Source organism: Rana temporaria, chromosome 4 (genome assembly GCF_905171775.1).
Source record: "Rana temporaria chromosome 4, aRanTem1.1, whole genome shotgun sequence".
NCBI lineage: Eukaryota > Metazoa > Chordata > Amphibia > Anura > Ranidae > Rana > Rana temporaria.
The window spans coordinates 112235642-112253223 of NC_053492.1; the positions used below are offsets into that span (position 1 = coordinate 112235642).

The 17582-nt window shown below is 42.4% G+C and overlaps 1 protein-coding gene across 7 annotated transcripts in view; it reads left to right on the top strand.

The window, feature by feature from the left end:
• The window catches only part of TFDP2 (transcription factor Dp-2), a 110095-nt gene that overhangs the window by 38829 nt on the left and 53684 nt on the right, over positions 1-17582 (top strand). The window contains exon 1 of one of the 7 annotated variants that reach the window (XM_040348796.1): positions 6112-6179. The exons of the other annotated variants lie outside the window; for them this stretch is intronic. The gene's annotated coding sequence lies outside the window, so the exon portion shown is untranslated. Of the gene's footprint in view, positions 1-6111; positions 6180-17582 lie in introns of those variants that run through there. 7 annotated transcript variants of the gene reach the window in all.

Consider the following 17582-nt stretch of genomic DNA (forward strand, 5'->3'; position numbering starts at 1 on the left):
GTGTAGGCTCCATCTGACATTTTCTGTCGGAATTTCTGACAGCAAAAATTTGAGATCTGGTTCTCAATTTTTTCGACAAGAAAAGTTCTTGTCAGAAATTCCGATCGTCTGTATGCAATTGCGACGCACAAAAAAATGCGCATGCTCGGAATCAATTCGACGCATGCTTGAAATCATTGAACTTTTTCTTGGCTCGTTGTAGTGTTGTACATCACCGCGTCTGAATTTCAGACAACATTTGTGTAACCGTATGTATGCAACACAAGTTTGAGCCAAAATTCCGTCTGAAAAAAAATCCACGGTTCTCTTGTCGGAATTTCCGATCTCACGTGTACGCGGCATAAGAACTGAAGGTGAGACATGACATTTATAAGCAGCTTACACTAGAGGGGATCAGAGAAGGAAGAACTTTGTACGAGTTCCCAAATTTCTAGAAATTTAGGTTGTGAATTGATAAGAACACTGGATAGTTTCTCGTTAATGGGTGTGTATTCATTTATTAAATAAAGGCTTTTACAGGAGTGTGTTTGGAAGCTAAAAAGAGAAAGGTGCCTAGTTTTTTTCTGGGAGGTAGTAAGTCCTTGAATAGTTTGATGTAGGAAGGCTACCCAGCGGTCCTTCAATAATATAAAAAATGAACTCTGGGCCAAATTTCCTGGACCAAAATAGGATTTGTTTCGGACAGGACCATCATTTATGTAAGACATCGCTTTTGTGACAACATTTCCTAAATCATATGTCACTATAAGATGGTACAGCTTTTGCTATGCGTGCAGGTATAGAAACCCACCGAAAAAGGACCTTGTAAGTAGGGTTGTCCCGATACTAGTATCGGTACCGGGACCGATACCTAGCATTTGTGCGAGTACTTGTACTTGCACAAATGCTCCCGATGAACAGTCCGATACTTTTTATCGGAGAGCGGGCAGAGAGCTGGGAGGTGACCGAGCGGAAAGAGGGGCGGGGGCGGAGAGCGGGGGGGAACAGAGAGCTGGCTGAGAGAGCTGTGGTGGGCGTAGAGAGGATGGAGAGAGGGGCGGGGACTGAGAGCCAGCTGAGAGGGGCAGGGATGGAGAGCGGGCGGACAGAAGGCCGGGGACGTAGAGCAGGCTGAGAGAGCTGTGGTGGGCGGAGAGGGGCGGGGAAGGAGAGCAGACTGAGAGAGCTGTGGTGGGCGTAGAGAGGATGAAGAGAGGGGCGGGGACGGAGAGCCGGCTGAGAGAGCTGAGAGGGGCAGGGATGGAGAGCGGGCGGACAGAAGGCCGGGGACGTAGAGCCGGCTGAGAGAGCTGTGGTGGGCGGAGAGGGGCGGGGAAGGAGAGCCGACTGAGAGAGCTGTGGTGGGCGGGGACGGAGAGCGGGCGTAATAGTGTTACAATTGGCGGTTTTAGGCAATACAGTGTACATATGTATGTACCATATCTGCGGGCACAGCTACTACAATGACCTCTACAACTTCCAGCAATAGGGTGACAACAACCACCCTTTTTTTTCAAGGTCTGTATGAAGCAGCACCATTTTACAGATATTCACAACATGCCAATTTATAGCATGCCGACATGTCCAGCCTCAGGTTCAGCCTATTAGAAGAAAGAACTTTTTTAACACCACCGCAATGATTGACAGTAGCTGCTTCTCTCTACTTGCCAGCAGATTGTGGTGGATTTATCAATGTTGGTTTATCCTGTACAATTTTACTATACTTTATAACATGACATTAAAAAAAAGTATCGTGTTCGGTATCGGCCAGTACATGAAAAAAAGTATCGGTACTTGTACTCAGTCCTAAAAAAGTGGTATCTGGACAACCCTACTTGTAAGCCGACTCCAATATAGTCGCTTTAAAAAAGCATTTGGATATCCTAGACCAGATCTTACTCTAATCCCTGTGTTGCTTCAGGATTCTTCAAAACTTGTTTCCAATACTTGACACGTGAGGTGGGAGAGGGTAACCAAGTATTCTAAAAAAAAAGTAGCGTATAGGAGAGATGAAACTCTGGGGGACCCCAGCAAATTAAAGAGATTTTGTTTCCAGTGAAGATAGAGATCCTTTGTTTGATCTGGAGGTATTTGTAATATTCTGTTTGAGGACTTCATGTTCTCATAGGGCCGACCTACCACTCAGGAAAGTGGCATAAAGTAAGTAAATGGTGTACGTGAGAGTAGTAATGGCTAAACCAACAACAAAGGACCAAGGGTTTGCCAGTCTGGTTGGGGAAAAGTGGATTATTGATGATCAGCAATGGGGCAGGAAAGTTGATTTGCTGATCTAGTCCTGTATTTTTCAAGGGCCTGAAGTGGGTGGCCTTGTAGACTATGGGAGCCAAAGCCAAGCAGTAGTTAGAATGGTATCGCACTTCGCAAGTTCCATAAAGACCCAAATGGGGGAATCCGTGTTGGCATGCAAAAGTGAGAGTTGAGATCTGTGCAGCTTTGTCATGTATCAATTTGTTTAGGGACACAGAAACCTCATTACTTTCTGTGTGTATAGAGAGTGGATTGCAGAGTTCTGGATCATTTGTGACTAAATTTCTGTTCAGGCAATGGTAAAAGGAGCTCCCACACGTCAGCTTATTATTAGGCACCGATTGGGTAAAGCTATTACTTTGCCTAGGGCCCAAAGTAGCAATATTCTTGCTCTAGGAGTAATGAGTAATGGAGAAACCTTTACAATTCTTCTGTAACACTGAGCATCGCCTCTGATTTTGTTGCACTTGACTTTTGGCCAAGCATACTGTATTTAATATAAGTCATTGGATTTTGCTGAGGTATGATGGCTTCATATGCTAGCAGAAATTAAATTCTGAAAGGTTCCATTATAAAATTGCTGAGATGTTTTCTTTTTTTAAATGTCTGCAATAATGCAGTGGGCCACTGAAACTGTAGTTAAAAACTACAGCTGTATTTAAAGGGGTTGTAAAGGTAAACAATTGTTTTCCTAAATAGCTTCCTTTACCTTAGTGCAGTCCTCCTTCACTTACCTCATCCTTCCATTTTGCTTTTAAATGTTCTTATTTCTTCTGAGAAATCCTCACTTCCTGTTCTTCTGTCTGTAACTCCACACAGTAATGTGAGGCTTTCTCCCTGGTGTAGAGTGTCCTGCTCACCTTCTCCCTTGTACTACAAAAGAGTCAGGACGCTCACTGACACACAGCTCCTTTCTCTATCTGCAATGTAGAGAGTGTCCTGACTCTCCTGTAGTCCAAGGGAGGGGGAGAGCACGACACTCCACACCAGGGAGAAAGCCTTGCATTACTGTGTGTAGTTACAGACAGAAGAACAGGAAGTGAGGATTTCTCAGAAGAAATAAGGACATTTAAAAGCAAAATGGAAGGATGAGGTAAGTGAAGGAGGACTGCACTAAGGTAAAGGAAGCTATTTAGGAAAAGAAAATTGTACCTTTACAACCCTTTTAAAGTAAAACTATAGGCAAAACTTCTTTCTTTTTTTTTTTTTTTTGGGATAGGGTAGCGAGGGTTATAACCCCCATAGTCGCACCAGAAAGTGAGAGGAAATCCCTGCAAAATAGGGGAATTCCTTGGGGGCCCCAGGTCACCATTGGAAGATTTCCCCTCTATTACTTTTCTGGGGACAACCCAAAATTTGGGGTTTTCTTTTACTTGCACTTTCAATGATGATGGTAAACAGGACAAATGGAGAGGGTTAATCTCCCAAACGGGGACACAGAGTCAGACAGCAATAAAAACAGGTGTTCTAATCCATCTCCACTCTACCCAAAACTAGAAAACAAAGGCTTAAAAGACTATTAACACACGACAACAAAAATAATTCCTCTCCGCCCTGGTTCACACTGGGCTGCGGGAGTGAAGCCGTGCGAGTTCAGCTGAACTCGCAAGATTTCACTCCCGCTGGCAGTCCCGATTTCGGCCGCGATTTAAGAGACATCTGTGCAGGTTTCTGCACAGATGTCTATGTAAATCGCGGCCCAAAATCGCAAAAAGTAGTACAGGAACTACTTTTTGAAATCGGTGCAGCGCCGCAGATGCGACGTCGCACCGATTAGGACAGTGTCATTGCCGCCGATTTGAGATGCGATTTCACATGTGAAATCGCATCTCAAATCGAAGGAAATCGTACCCAGTGTGAACCTGGGCTCCATCCACTTTTGTAAAGCAAGCCATAGATGATACAATTATATTTCCTGCAACCATGGGTTGCAAGAAAGAAAATTGCTCGATTTTTCCCATCAACACATTCAGTGATGATGGGGGGCATCACACCAGCAGCGCAATTGTGTTCTTCCCTGCTGTCAGAACACAATGATTTCTGCTAGCGACTCGCAGGCTGGTTGTACTGAAGTCAATTGATGACCATAGATGGATTGAATCTCGGCCGGTTCAGTATGACCCATCTATGGCCCGTTCAAGGTCCGCTGACACCCGTAATCACATAGGGACCCATGTATGTCCCGTTATCATCCGCAAACGGACGGATGAAAATGCGGACATACGGTCCATACGTGTGAAAGGGCCCTAAATCTAGGCTTACCTGTAGGTAAAAGTGGTTGTACAGGAAGAGAGAGAACGGTACCTGTTTTACCCGTAATTCCCTTCTTCATGGATTGCGTTACACTTTTTTTTTTTCTGGGATGTGATTGCTTTGAATAAGGGCTGGTTCACGCCACAAAAACACACTCAAGATCTGCATGGACGGTTTAAATGCGTTTTTGCCTTGTTTTGGGCCGGTTGCGGGACATTTTTTCCCCATAAAAAAAGTTAAATGCTCCCAATTTGCGGCGCTTCGAAAGTGTCACCCATTGATTTCAATGGGCAGAGCATTTTGGGAGCGCTAAATACAGCGCTCCCAACCCACCCCAAAGATGCTGCTTGCAGGACTTTTGGAAACGTCCCGCCAGCGCACCGCCACCATTGTGAAAAGACACACTGCAATGAATGGGAGGCGGTTTTCAGGCGCTTAGCAGAGGCTTTTTCTAGCGCTAAAGCGCTTGAAAACCGCCCCGGTGCGAAGCTTGTCTTACTAAAAGGCGAATTAGATTAGATCACCTATGAGTTTTTATTGCCGTCTGTGCCCATGTTAAGGAAATTAACCATATCCTATCTGTCCTGTTTATCATTGAAGGTAAAATAAATTACCCAAATTGTGGGTTGTCCCCAGAAAAGTAATAGAGGGGAAATCTTCCAATGGGGACACTAGTTCTGATGACCTGAGGGTCCCAAGGAAATTCCCTTGATTTACAGGGATTTCCTCCTCGCTTCCTGTTTGGCTATGGGACAGGAAGTGAAGGGAAGTCTCTGCAATGGGACACAGATGGTGAAAAAATATTTGACGGGGTTATAAGCCTCCCTATAGTTCTACTTTAAGGCTAGTGTACGCAGACATTTTAGATGCATCCTCAAGCTAACCATATTACTTGGTTCTTTTCTTTATGGAATGCGTTGCACTCTCTTTTTCTGGGATGTGGTCGCTTTGAATAAGGGCTGGTTCACACCACAAAAACACACTCCAGATCTCTTCCAGATGTGTTTCTGCATGTGCGTTTTTGACACGTTTTGGTGCATTTTTAATGCATTTCCGGATGCGTTGCTTCTTTTTTGTTTGCTGTTTTTTCTTTCCCACTGCACTGCCGTTTAGTGCATTCCCGTGCATTTTTGATGCGTTTTACCTCGTTCCAGTGCAGGAAAAATGCAGCATTTTCTACTTTCTTTTTTTTTGTATCAAAAACTCATGGATGGTTACATAGTTTCCAATGGTATAGTTCACACCAGTGCAGTCAGTTCCAGAAAAAAAAAAAAAAAACGCTGGACTGCATGTGGTATGAACTGTCCCTAAAACCTTTTGAATTGGAATTTGAAGGCCCCTGGTCTGCTGGCAATTATATGCATTGACCTATGTGGGAGTATCTCCTCACTTCTGTTCTGGCAGGTAATGGTACCTACAATATTTTACCATGCACTTTAATTTATAAAAATAAAGTCCCTCATCATTGTGTGGCCTCTGGCTCGAATGATGTGCTTCCCTACAGCAGATGAAGGGGATGGTTATGTGCATGAAGGTGGGGGTGGGGAATTTACCATTATAATGGGTGTGTTGTAACTGAGTAATTATCCCACACCTGTTACCATCGTTATTCTTTGTCAGGCATTACACCTCAGAACAAGTGCCACCTGTCCCCTATCATTCCCACTCCATTCCTAGGTGTAAGTATCTTTGTGCACTTTGCTGCACATTATCTGCTTTTTCCTGCTCTTCCTTTTAAGTATGAACTTTGTTTTAGCTCTGGTAGTCTTGCAGTTGTAGTTTCAGAAACTGTGAATAGGATATGAACACTAAACATGTCTCCACACACGTTGTTCTTCTCATTCCTCCTTCAAACCTTAGTCAGTTGTTTTTTTTAGCTAAACATCTAATGTCCTTTTACTATCATTCCATTGTACTACAGGCAGTCCCTGGGTTACAAACAAGATGGGGACTGTAGGTTTATTCTTCAGTTGAATCTGTAAGTCAGGATAGGTACTTTTTATTTTATTTTTTTTATTTTTTTCGTAGCTCCAGCCAAAAAAACTATTTTTAAGCTTTTTGGAAAACCTAGGGAAGGGTTATCCCTCTTATAACATTTGTTTTGCTGTCTGTGTGCATCTTTTCAGAAGATTTCACCTCACATTCTGTCCCAATGACAATTGTATTTTGAAAAATTGGGGTTATTAGGGAAACAAGGATTGATAATAAAGCTTTAGCGGAGAGGAGACACCTTTTTCCCATATTAACTCTTACAGGAGAGAATTTCCCTTCCTAGGGGTAGATTTCCTCTCACTTCCTGTTTCCCTCCATTTGTAAGTAGGGCAACGCTTGTATACTCCTCACTTATCTTTCTCTTTCTGAATGCCTCAGTCACTCGTGTATCATCTCTATCCTTCCAAAAAAAATATTCTGTTTTATAGTTGCTTAAAGGAACACTAAAGGCAGAATTTTTTATTTTATTTTGTAATAACAAACATGTTATACTTACCTCCACTGTGCAGCTCGTTTTGCACAGAGTGTCCCCGAATCCTGTCTTCTAGGGTCCCGAGGCGGCTGTCTCGGCTCCTCCTCGCAAAAGCTTTCTACCTTCATGCGAGCTCGCATGGTGGAAAGCTTTTGCAAGCGCGCTCCCGTGATACAGCGGCGGCCATAGCCGCCGACTGTATCACTCGGCCCCGCCCCCCCCTTCCGGCGCGCCGCGTCATCCACTCTGATTGACAGCAGCGCCAGCCAATGGCTGTGCTGCTATCAATCCGCCCAGCCTAGCCAATCAACGGCCAGGCTGGGAACCGAACAGGATGACAAGCACACGCCTGGGACTTTCGAACGGTGAGGTAAGTAAAATGGGGTCTCGGGGGGGGGGGGGGGGGCTTTGCTGTCAGATGTTTTTTTAACCTTGATGCATTAAGGAAAAAAACTTTTACCTTTATAACCCCTTTAACTATATGCTGATGTATTAAATGTGTGTTCCTCTTTGTTGCTATGTTCCTGAATACTTTCATATATGTGCAGTTTTTCTTTACGTCTCTGATAATGAGGCTGGCGATTTTGTACCCTCTATTTCCAGGGCCTGGGTTTATCAGACTGCCAACGTTGACCATGTACTTGTGAGACAATAGAGAAAATGTTTTTGCCTGTGATAATGCTTTTTGGGGCTGGACCTGCCTCAGAGTAGGGCACACTAGCCAATGTTTTAATAATCATCATCATAATAATAAAAAAATTAAGGCATTCTCAGAAAAGAGAGCAAAAAATCAAGGCACAGGTGACCTAGAAGAGAAAGGGATTTGGGTACATGTCCCTGTCGAGGATAGATGTGACTATCCTGACCGACCGTAGGAGCAATATGCATGCAAGCAAAAAAGAATCCTATTATTGGGGTGGGAAGAGATAGTTTTTATATTCACTACAATCAATATTCCAGCACCAAAGCAGTGCTTCTGAAAATATAAACATTTGGGGTTAGAATTAAAAGGATTGTAAAGGTTTGGAAGTAGGTTGTCTGACTAGCGACAGAGGTTTGGAGAAGTAGGGGGAATCTTTGAGGAACGATATAGGTTTGGAGGAGAAGTAGGAAGAATCTTTAAAGTGGATGTAAACCCTCCAAACACCCAGTGAAGTGAACAGCCTCAGATGATACACAGAGATGAACCAAATCTCCCTACATAGGTTTTACATGTATATCTCCTGTCTCCATATTTTATATACTGTTTAGAAAGTTCAGATCATGTTAGGAGATTTTCTCTTCCTGGTTAACACAGAGTGTGATGTCTGGGCATACAGCCAAGATAGTTAGCATTGCTGATTGAAGGAAAGGCACACACCCCCTCTCATCATAGGCAGAGACCCTCGGAGGTGTTTTGTAATAGGACCTGCTCTCTGCTAATCTATTTTAGCAACCTCCCCACACAAAAGTTGCTGCTTTTGTCTAAAAAGTCTGAGACTTTCTCAGGAGTTATCCGGCTGATAACAGGAGAACAGGTCAGGAGAGAGCTATGGGACTTAGCTCATTGAAGAGAGATGGCAGAGATTAGGGCTGGCCATACATTATACAATTTATTGTACAACTTTCATTTAGATTTACCAAAACCATATAATATGAGGTCAAACCTAAACATTTTCAATTTGTATGCAATCAGGCAGACCATTGCACTACATAGATGAAGGTAAATCTAAAGAAAATCAAATAAGAAAATTGTATGGTGTATGACCAGCTTTATAATAGAAGTAGGGGGATCTTTTAGGAACAATATAGGTTTGGAGGAGAAGTAGAAAGATCTTTGAGGAGTTCATAGGCTTGGAGGAGAAGTAGGGGTGATCTTTGAGGAGGGGACAGAGGGCTGTAAGAAAGGTAGGGAGGAGCTTTGAGGAGTGACAGCGTTTTGGAGAAGTAGAGGGATTTTAGAGGAATGATAGAGCTTTGGAGGAGAAGTAAAATAATCATTGAGGGGGGATATTTGAGGAGTAGCAGAGATTTGGAGGAGAGATCACGATGACCTTTGAGGAGTGACAGCGTTTTGGAGAAGACATAGGTGGATCTTAGAGGAATGATACCACTTCGGAGGAGAAGTAGGAGAATCTTTTGAGGAGTTCAGTGGGTTGTAAGAGAAGTAGGGGGATCTTTAAAGGTGGGACAGAAGTTTGGAGGAGAAGTAGGGGATCTTTGAGGAGTGGCAGAGAGTTGGAGAAGAAGTAGGGGATCTTTGAGGAGTGGCAGAGAGTTGGAGAAGAAGTAGGGAATCTTTGAGGTGGGGCAGAGGTTTGGATGAGAAGTAGGGGGATCTTTGAGGAGTGGCAGAGAGTTGGAGAAGAAGTAGGGAATCTTTGAGGTGGGGCAGAGGTTTGGATGAGAAGTAGGGGGATCTTTGAGGAGTGGCAGAGAGTTGGAGAAGTAGGGGGATCTTTGAGGTGGGGCAGAAGTTTGGAGGAGAAGAAGGGGGATCTTTGAGGTGGGGCAGAAGTTTGCAGGAGAAGTAGGGGGATCTTTGAGGTGGGGCAGAAGTTTGGAGGAGAAGTAGGGGGATCTTTGAGGTGGGGCAGAAGTTTGGAGGAGAAGTAGGTGGATCTTTGAGGTGGGGCAGAAGTTTGGAGGAGAAGTAGGGGGATCTTTGAGGTGGGACAGAGGTTTGTAGAAGTAGGTGGATCTTTGAGGTGGGGCAGAGGTTTGGAGAAGTGGGAGGATCTTTTAGGTGGGGCAGAAGTTTGGAGGAGAAGTAGGGGGATCTTTTGAGGTGGGGCAGAGGTTTGGAGAAGTAGGGGGATCTTTGAGTTGGAGAAGTAGGGGGATCTTAGCGGAATGATAAAGCTTTGGAGGAGACATAGAAGGCTCTTTGAGGAGTTCAGAGGGCTGGAGGAGAAGTAGGGAAGATCTTTAAGGAGTAATAGAGGTTTGCAAAAGTAAAAGGCAGAAAGACTGCAGTTTGCCCAGACTTGAACAGCTTACAGATAACCTCCAGTTGGCTGGAGGTCGGTGTACTCCCTACTGCTTTTCTACAGCAGATAGAAGCTATCTGAGCCCTGCAGTTTACAAACTCCTGGCTAAGCAATATTGTATAGACGGAACACTTTTTGTTTTTTTGCACCATTCGAATTTAAGGTTTGTTCACACTTTTCTGCTGCTGATGCTATTTTTATTTGCTAAATAGTGCATGAAACCCTAATTGGACCTAAAGTCATTTACATCTTTCGACTGTAAAATTTTATTGCAGCTCTAAGCCTACCATGCAGAGGGACTTTTTTTTTTTTTTTTTTACTTGATAATGCTCCTTTCCGCTGTAGAAGCAATTATTTGAGAAATTGCAAGCTAACATTTGAAATGGGCCCTAAATAATATTTTGGTGCCAGGGCTTTTACTCCAAGTACAATTATTTTGCTTGACATTATGTGAAATAGGAGGTTTAAGCTTTTGTAGCAATATAAACAACATTACTGAACCCTGCAATCTGCATACCTGTAATATATATTGCTAATATCTCCTACGTTTTTATTGCTGTCTGTGTGCTGCTAGGCTTATTCACCCTCTACGATCGTCTTGCTGACCTGAATGGAAAGTAAGGGAAACTCCAAAAATTTTAAGTTATTACCTGAAAAAGATTAGAGGGGAAGTCCTACAATTTAAAGACTTGCTGTGATGACGGCATATTCATTTTATAGTTGCAAAAGGGAAGGGAGGAGAAATTGGGACTTTATATGAGGCAATGTGTGGGTAAGTTCATATGCCTCCAACCCTAATATATGTATTAAAAGAAGGGGATTGGTTGAGACTTTATATGAAGCACAACTAAGGAAATGGGTATGCAAAGATATGTTGAGGCTGCATTCACACCTGAGCGTTTCAAAGTCTTGCGTTTTTTCAGCGTTTTTTTTTTTTTTTGCTGTGATTTTGTTCAGGTCACCATTGTAAAAAGCAGAAAAATGCCTGTAATCTGCCCCAAAGAAGCTCATGTTCTTTTTTCCGCTTAGAGCATTTATTCAGGCATTTTGCTTCAGGTGAAAAAATGCTCCGATGTGAACAGATGCCATTAAAATGAATGGGATTTTGCTTGTTGGGCGTATTTCAGGCGTTTTTTTCGAGCGATTTATGAGCTGAAAACGTGGGTGTGAATGCAGCCTTAATGACTCCTAATGGATATACAATAGAATCCATGGTAAAAATATGTAGCACTGTTGATGGTAAAAGGCACCTTGGCAGTTTATGTAAACAATATCAACATGATTCACATTATATAGTAATAACACGTTGGTAAATAGTCCATTGTTCTAATACATGGTAAACATAGATTGTCTTGGAAATGATAATACAATTTAATGATAAAAATACATAATACTGAAGAATCTCAAACACATGATTGCAATGGTGTAGCATATGACTGGAGCTCTACGTGTTTCGTGGCTGTTACTACTCATCAGGAGCAAATATGAATAAAATGCAAAATGATTACTGTAGGTGGTTGGCACAGAGGGGGAAAGAAGGAAGAGGGGGGACAAAAAATATTCCCAAACACTCTAAAGGATAAATAACGTTTTTAATAAATGGTGTTGACAACTGAAGGCACTATGGGAATTTGGTATTTGCTCCTGATGAGTGGTAACAGCCAAGAAACGCGTAGAGCTCCAGTCAAATGCCACACCATTGCAATTATGTGTTTTGAGATTCCTCAGTATTATGTATTTTTATCATTGGTTTTGTTATTTCCAAGACAATCTATGTTTACCATGTATTAGAACAATGGACTATTTGCTAATGTGTTTATTACTATATATTGTGAATTACGTTGATATTGTTTACATAAACTGTCAAAGTGCCTTTTACTGTCAACATATTTTTACCATGGATTCTGTGTATATCCATTAGCAATCATTAAATACATCTTTGCATTCCTATTTTCCTTAGTTGTGCTTCATATAAAGTCCCAACCAATCCCCTTCTTTCAATTAATTTCATAGTTTAATTTTACAAACTCTAACTAGGGCTAAAAATAAGTTAAACATTTTTGATGTCACCAGAATAGGAATAGAAGGTAAATCTTTGAATAGGGACACTTCTTCCAGTGAGGACTAAGAGGAGATTTTTTTTTCATTTTGGAGAGCTTTCTTTTCACTTCCTGTTCTAAGGGCCAGAAGGTGAAGGGAATTCCCCCCAATGGGGGACAAACTGCAAAAATTTAAAAAATCCTACTCTAGACACAAATGTAACAAAGGTTTAGGCTTTAGATATGTTAACCTTCCTGGCTGTATGTATTCTGTTGCTGAGTACTTGGTTATGTGTGTTGGGCTCCTCGGCAGAAAGAAAGCAGGATGTTATCAGCCATTGTATGTGTGAGAAGGAGAAATGGTTACACAGTGCCGGCTGCTGCACTTGTCAGTTACAATACAGAGGATGTCTGTTTATGACAGCTGTTCATAGCAGGTGTGTGAGATGACAGGAACTTGTAACGACTGCTTTTTCTTTTTCATGTGTGTTGTCACTGGAGCGACAATCTTAACTGAAGCCCTATAAATTGTGACTCGCTATAAATGTTCTAGATAACATGGAGGTTATAAAATGATCTTCCCACATTCCTGCGGTATGTTTTATTGAAGAATTTTATAGCTTTATAAATCCAACATCAAGGCATTTCCTTCTGCAATCTTGCCCTGAGTAATTTCCATGGAATATGTTGGCCAGCAGAAATCTGTAGGGAAGCCCTGACACCAAGAGGGATTCTTACAGAGTCCTTGTCACCAATTTACCAATTTTTGAAAGAGCAAGTATTTGAAATGCTTACTTTCAGCATTTTTTTTTTCCATAGGACTTTCACATGCAATGTGCCTTTGAAGTTGTTGGTAAATTTGTCAACTTTAGGAAAACCATTTCCTTAGGACAACTTTTTCCCTTTCTCATGGGCTTTCTGATCAGGTCTACGTCCACCTGATAAACTGACCAGAAAGCCCATGTGAAAAAAGAAGCTCTATGCAGCTCTATGGGTGGTCAGATGTAAACAGACTTTGTGTCCATTTACACCAGGGGTCTTCAAACTATGGCCCTCCAGTTCAGGAACTACAATTCCCATCATGCCTAGTCATGTCTGTGAATGTCAGAGTTTTACAATGCCTCATGGTATGTGTAGTTCCGCAACAGCTGGAGGGCCGTACTTTGAGGATCATTGATTTAAACCATGAGTGCTCAACCTGTGGCACTCCAGCTGTTGCTAAACTACAAGTTCCATCATGCCTCTGCATTTGGGAGCCATGCTTTTAACGGTCAGCCTTGCAATTCCTCGTGGGACTTTAGTTTCACAACAGCTGGAGGGACACAGGTTGAGCACCCATGGTTCACAGTAAAGACCCATACACAAGATCTGACTTTTTGACAACAATGGTCCGACGGACGTGTTTTATCGGACAATCTGGCCGTTTGTATGCTCCATCGGACAATTGTTTTCGGTTTTTCAACGGACAAATGTTCGCTGTGCATGCCCTCAAACTTTCCAGCAACAAATGTCCGATGGAGGATAATCCTATCGTGCGTACACAAGTCCATCGGACTACAGTCCAAAGTACAAACACGCATGCTCAGAACCAATGCTAAAGATCAGACAACAATAGCAGAAGTTCCCCAAAGGGTGGCGGTAAAGAGCTGAAAAGCCACTTGATTCGGTGAAAGTTGGCTGAAAATGTTCTGCTGTGTGTATGCATACCAAGTTCACGGCCAACGCCCCTTCAGACCAAAATCCACGGAAAAGTCATATGAAAGTCCGATCGTGTGTGAGGCTTTACCTACCTCCTGAGTCTGTCCAGGAAAAAGAACGTAAAAGGGCTGTATGCTTTTCCACTTTTCCAGGCCCCGAAATTTCGGCGGCCAAAACATATGGGCTAAAAATGGTGTTATTGTAATTTTTTTGATAATGGAGCTGAAAACGCTTGTGATTTTGCCACGACTTTATCACAATTTTACTATGCTTATGGTTTCTTTTTCATAGGTCATTTTACTCAGATGGCATAAAAAAAAGTAACACTTGTGTGTTATTGATGCGTTTCTTGCTGCGTTTTCAGTGCATTTCAACTGGGAGGTGCGTTTTTTTTTTTTTTTTTTTTTTTTTTTAACTGACCAAAAATGCAGCAAGCAAGATTTTAAAAACCACAATGGAAGCTCAATAGACCAGTATGAAGACATACATAGAATTTTTAAAGGATACATTTTTCTTGAGCTTTAGGTGCCAATAATGGACGACAATAATATTCATACTCATTGAGATTCATGATATTAATAAAAAGTTGAATATAATACAACTATATATATATATATATATATATATATATATATATATATATATATATATATATATATATATATATATATATATATATATATATATATATATATATATATATATATATATATATATATATATATATATATATATATATATATATATATATATATATATATATTTTTTTTTTTTAAACTGTGGTTTTTGGCCAAGTGCATCCTGTAGTTTTGGTTTCGGCACCATTTGGTGCACCGCTAGCCTAAACCTGACAGATCGGAGGTAGCCTGATGTAAACCAACACAAGAGCCCATTTACATACAATCACCCATAGAGCTATCACGGGTCTGCTCCTGTCCACTGGACAAAAGCTAAATGGACACGGATGTAAAAATAAAAAACTGACAGCCCTCCCGTTTGGCTCTGATTCAGCAGGAGATCTGCTCATGGATCCCCTGCTGTGAACGGGCTCTTGGGTGGAAATACTACAGGGTGTTACTTGACAGAGTTCTGATTCTGCTTGGGCTACTGACATCATATCCAAAATGGTGGTACGCAGAAGCAATCTTTAAGGCTTTTGGATGTCTACACTAAGGAGGCTTTTAGGGTGCATTCACACTTGTGCTGAATCTTTGCATGTGATTGCAGCCTGACCGTTTTAAATGCGAGTGAGCGCAATTGACTATGAGAGCCAGCAGCCTCTCATTACTTTCAATGGGGCTGCCTACTCGCGGGACACTAAACTGCATCAGCCCTTGCAGTGATGCCGTGTGCCCCCACCCCCCTAACAGCAGGCGGTGGACAAAACGGCATGGCTATGCGGTGCTCTGCCCAAACTGTGGTGTCATTCATTCACTGGGTTCTGTGAATGAATGAACTGCAAGTCTGGTCCATCAACGCAGCAGATAACTTGTAGCTCTTAATGGCCTGCGAGGCCACTGGTGAGTGCCCTCATGGTTCATTAATTCATCCTGCTATTCAGTATCTGCCCTACAGGAAAATGTGTGCTCATTCCCAGCTGGGGAAGGGCTGTGTGCATCCTTTGAAACATGCAGCGCTCGGCAAGCCACACCCTTGCTCCCTCCTTCCAGCTCCTGACAGTTGCAGGAGCCAATCGTTCAACAACCAGGAAGTCCTGAAGGAAAGGCATGGATCATGGAGGCTGTGGTGACAGAGATAGCTAGTAGGTGTCTGTGGATGGGAAAGAGGTGGAGCGGTTGTAATTTTACTGGGTCATTTTTACCTTAATACTGTGAATGCAAAAATGTATCCTTTAGTACGACTTTAAAGCTGAACTTTTGGGTAAGTAATTATAGTCTAAATGGAGAAGCCATGTTTATTCTCCCTTGAATCTTGGTGTGCTTGGTGTATCCCCTTTTCAGATCTGTGCAGTATTCCAGTGTGAAACTTTACCGCTGTGTAAGAGCTTCCTGTAATACAGACCGGTCCCTGCTCTCTCTCCTTGTGCTGTGTACCTGGTCTTGTCTCCGCCCCCTCCTGTAGTTTTTTTCAAGAAGCTTGTAGTGGGTGGAGTCTGCTGTGTCCCTCCCACAGCTCTGCTCTCCACACAGGATATGTACAGCACAGGGATGGTGTCGCTACTATTTTTACAAGGTACTAACTGGGTTTGAAAATGCATTTGGTACACACAAATTGAATTTCTATCCTTTTTGTGGCTATTCAGGGATGTATTTATATGAAGCTGAAAATTTAAAGGGGGTTTTCCACCCATTTTTTAAGTTTATTAAAAGTCAGCAGCTACAAAAAGTGTAGCTGCTGGCTTTTAATAAACTGACACTTACCTGTTCCAGCGTTCCAGCGACGTGCCGGCCGGGGGTCCGCTCCTCTCCCCCCCCCTCCCCGGCCGGCGTCTTCATCGTCACTGTGGGCACCCGGCCGTGACAGCTTTCGGCTTCACGGCCAGGCACCCACTGCGCATGCGCGCGCGGCCCGGCGCTGCGCTGTTTGGTTGGACAGGCAATCGCCTAGGACCTGACGTGTCCTAGGCGATCGCCTACAGGGAGGGGCTGTGAAAAGGCGATTAAGCTAATCGCCTTTGCAGCCCCTCGGCGGAAGGAGGAAGTGGGACAGGAAGTCCCCTTCTCCTGAGGCCCCCACTCCCCCCCCCAAAAAAAATTACATGCCAAATGTGGCATGTAAGGGGGAGAGGAGTGGGTTAAGAGGAAGTTCCATTTTTGGGTGGAACTCCTCTTTAAGTCCTGCTAGATGACTTCAGTCTGGCCTTTTTTGCAGGTATAGCTATGTAACACATTAAAAATAAGTGTCTATACTGTTTTAAATCCAGTAATACACTGTCTCACCCTTCTCTGCACATGCTCAGTTGCTCTCCATTTTTAGGCACTGCTGAGTTTGTAGAGGCCGATCTGCTGACAGAATTAAAGCCTTTACAGCCAAGGAAGCTGCTTCTGTTTGATCTGCAGCTGCCATGGTGTTTCACATGTGATCAGTCATGACACCAGTCATTTGATGGTTTGAAAGTTTGGTTGGGGACACAAGCAAATGTGACAGTTGGCAATCCTGGCATTCTAGAAATGTATCTGTTTTTTTTTTTTTTTTTAAACTGGTAAATCAATATGTTTAGTTCCATTATATCATTGACTACTGCTAAGGGGCTCTGGGCTTCAGCAAAATGGCAGCCTCCAGCAAGAAGACACTCTGGCAATGCTGGAGGCAATTTGTAGCACACACTAATTTTGGTAGAATAGATATTAATGTGGAATAGATGTTCCTTGCTAAAGAATATTATTTTTTATCAAGCTGTTATGGGTAAAGTTCTGCTTTAAGTAGAACTACACTTTAAATTTCACTTCTAGAAAAACCTATTGTTAGTAAAGGGGGCTGAATACAAATGCACGCCACATTTTTAAACCATTTAATAATTTTGAAAACCATTTATCATTTTCCTTCCACTTCACAATTATGTGCCACTTTGTGTTGGTCCATCACATAAAACCCCCAAAAAATACATTTACGTTTTTGGTTGTAACATGACAAAATGTGGAAAATGTCAAGGGGTATGAATACTTTTTCAAGGCACTGTACGTAATCCATAATATCTTGTAGCACCTAAAATCCATACATTTTTAGGAGGAGAATTTTCCTAAATTCAATTCCAAATTTTTTCTTTTGTTTTCTAGTCGGTATTTTTGCTACGGGTCATATTTCATTTTCTTTAGTCCTGTTATTTATGTGGTTGTTGAGTCTTTTGAATAATATGTTCATGATCGCCCTCTAGAGTCATTTGTTGTCCATGCAGGACATTTTTCTGTGCTGCAATGTTTATAATGACATCATAGGAAATGTACTGAGATA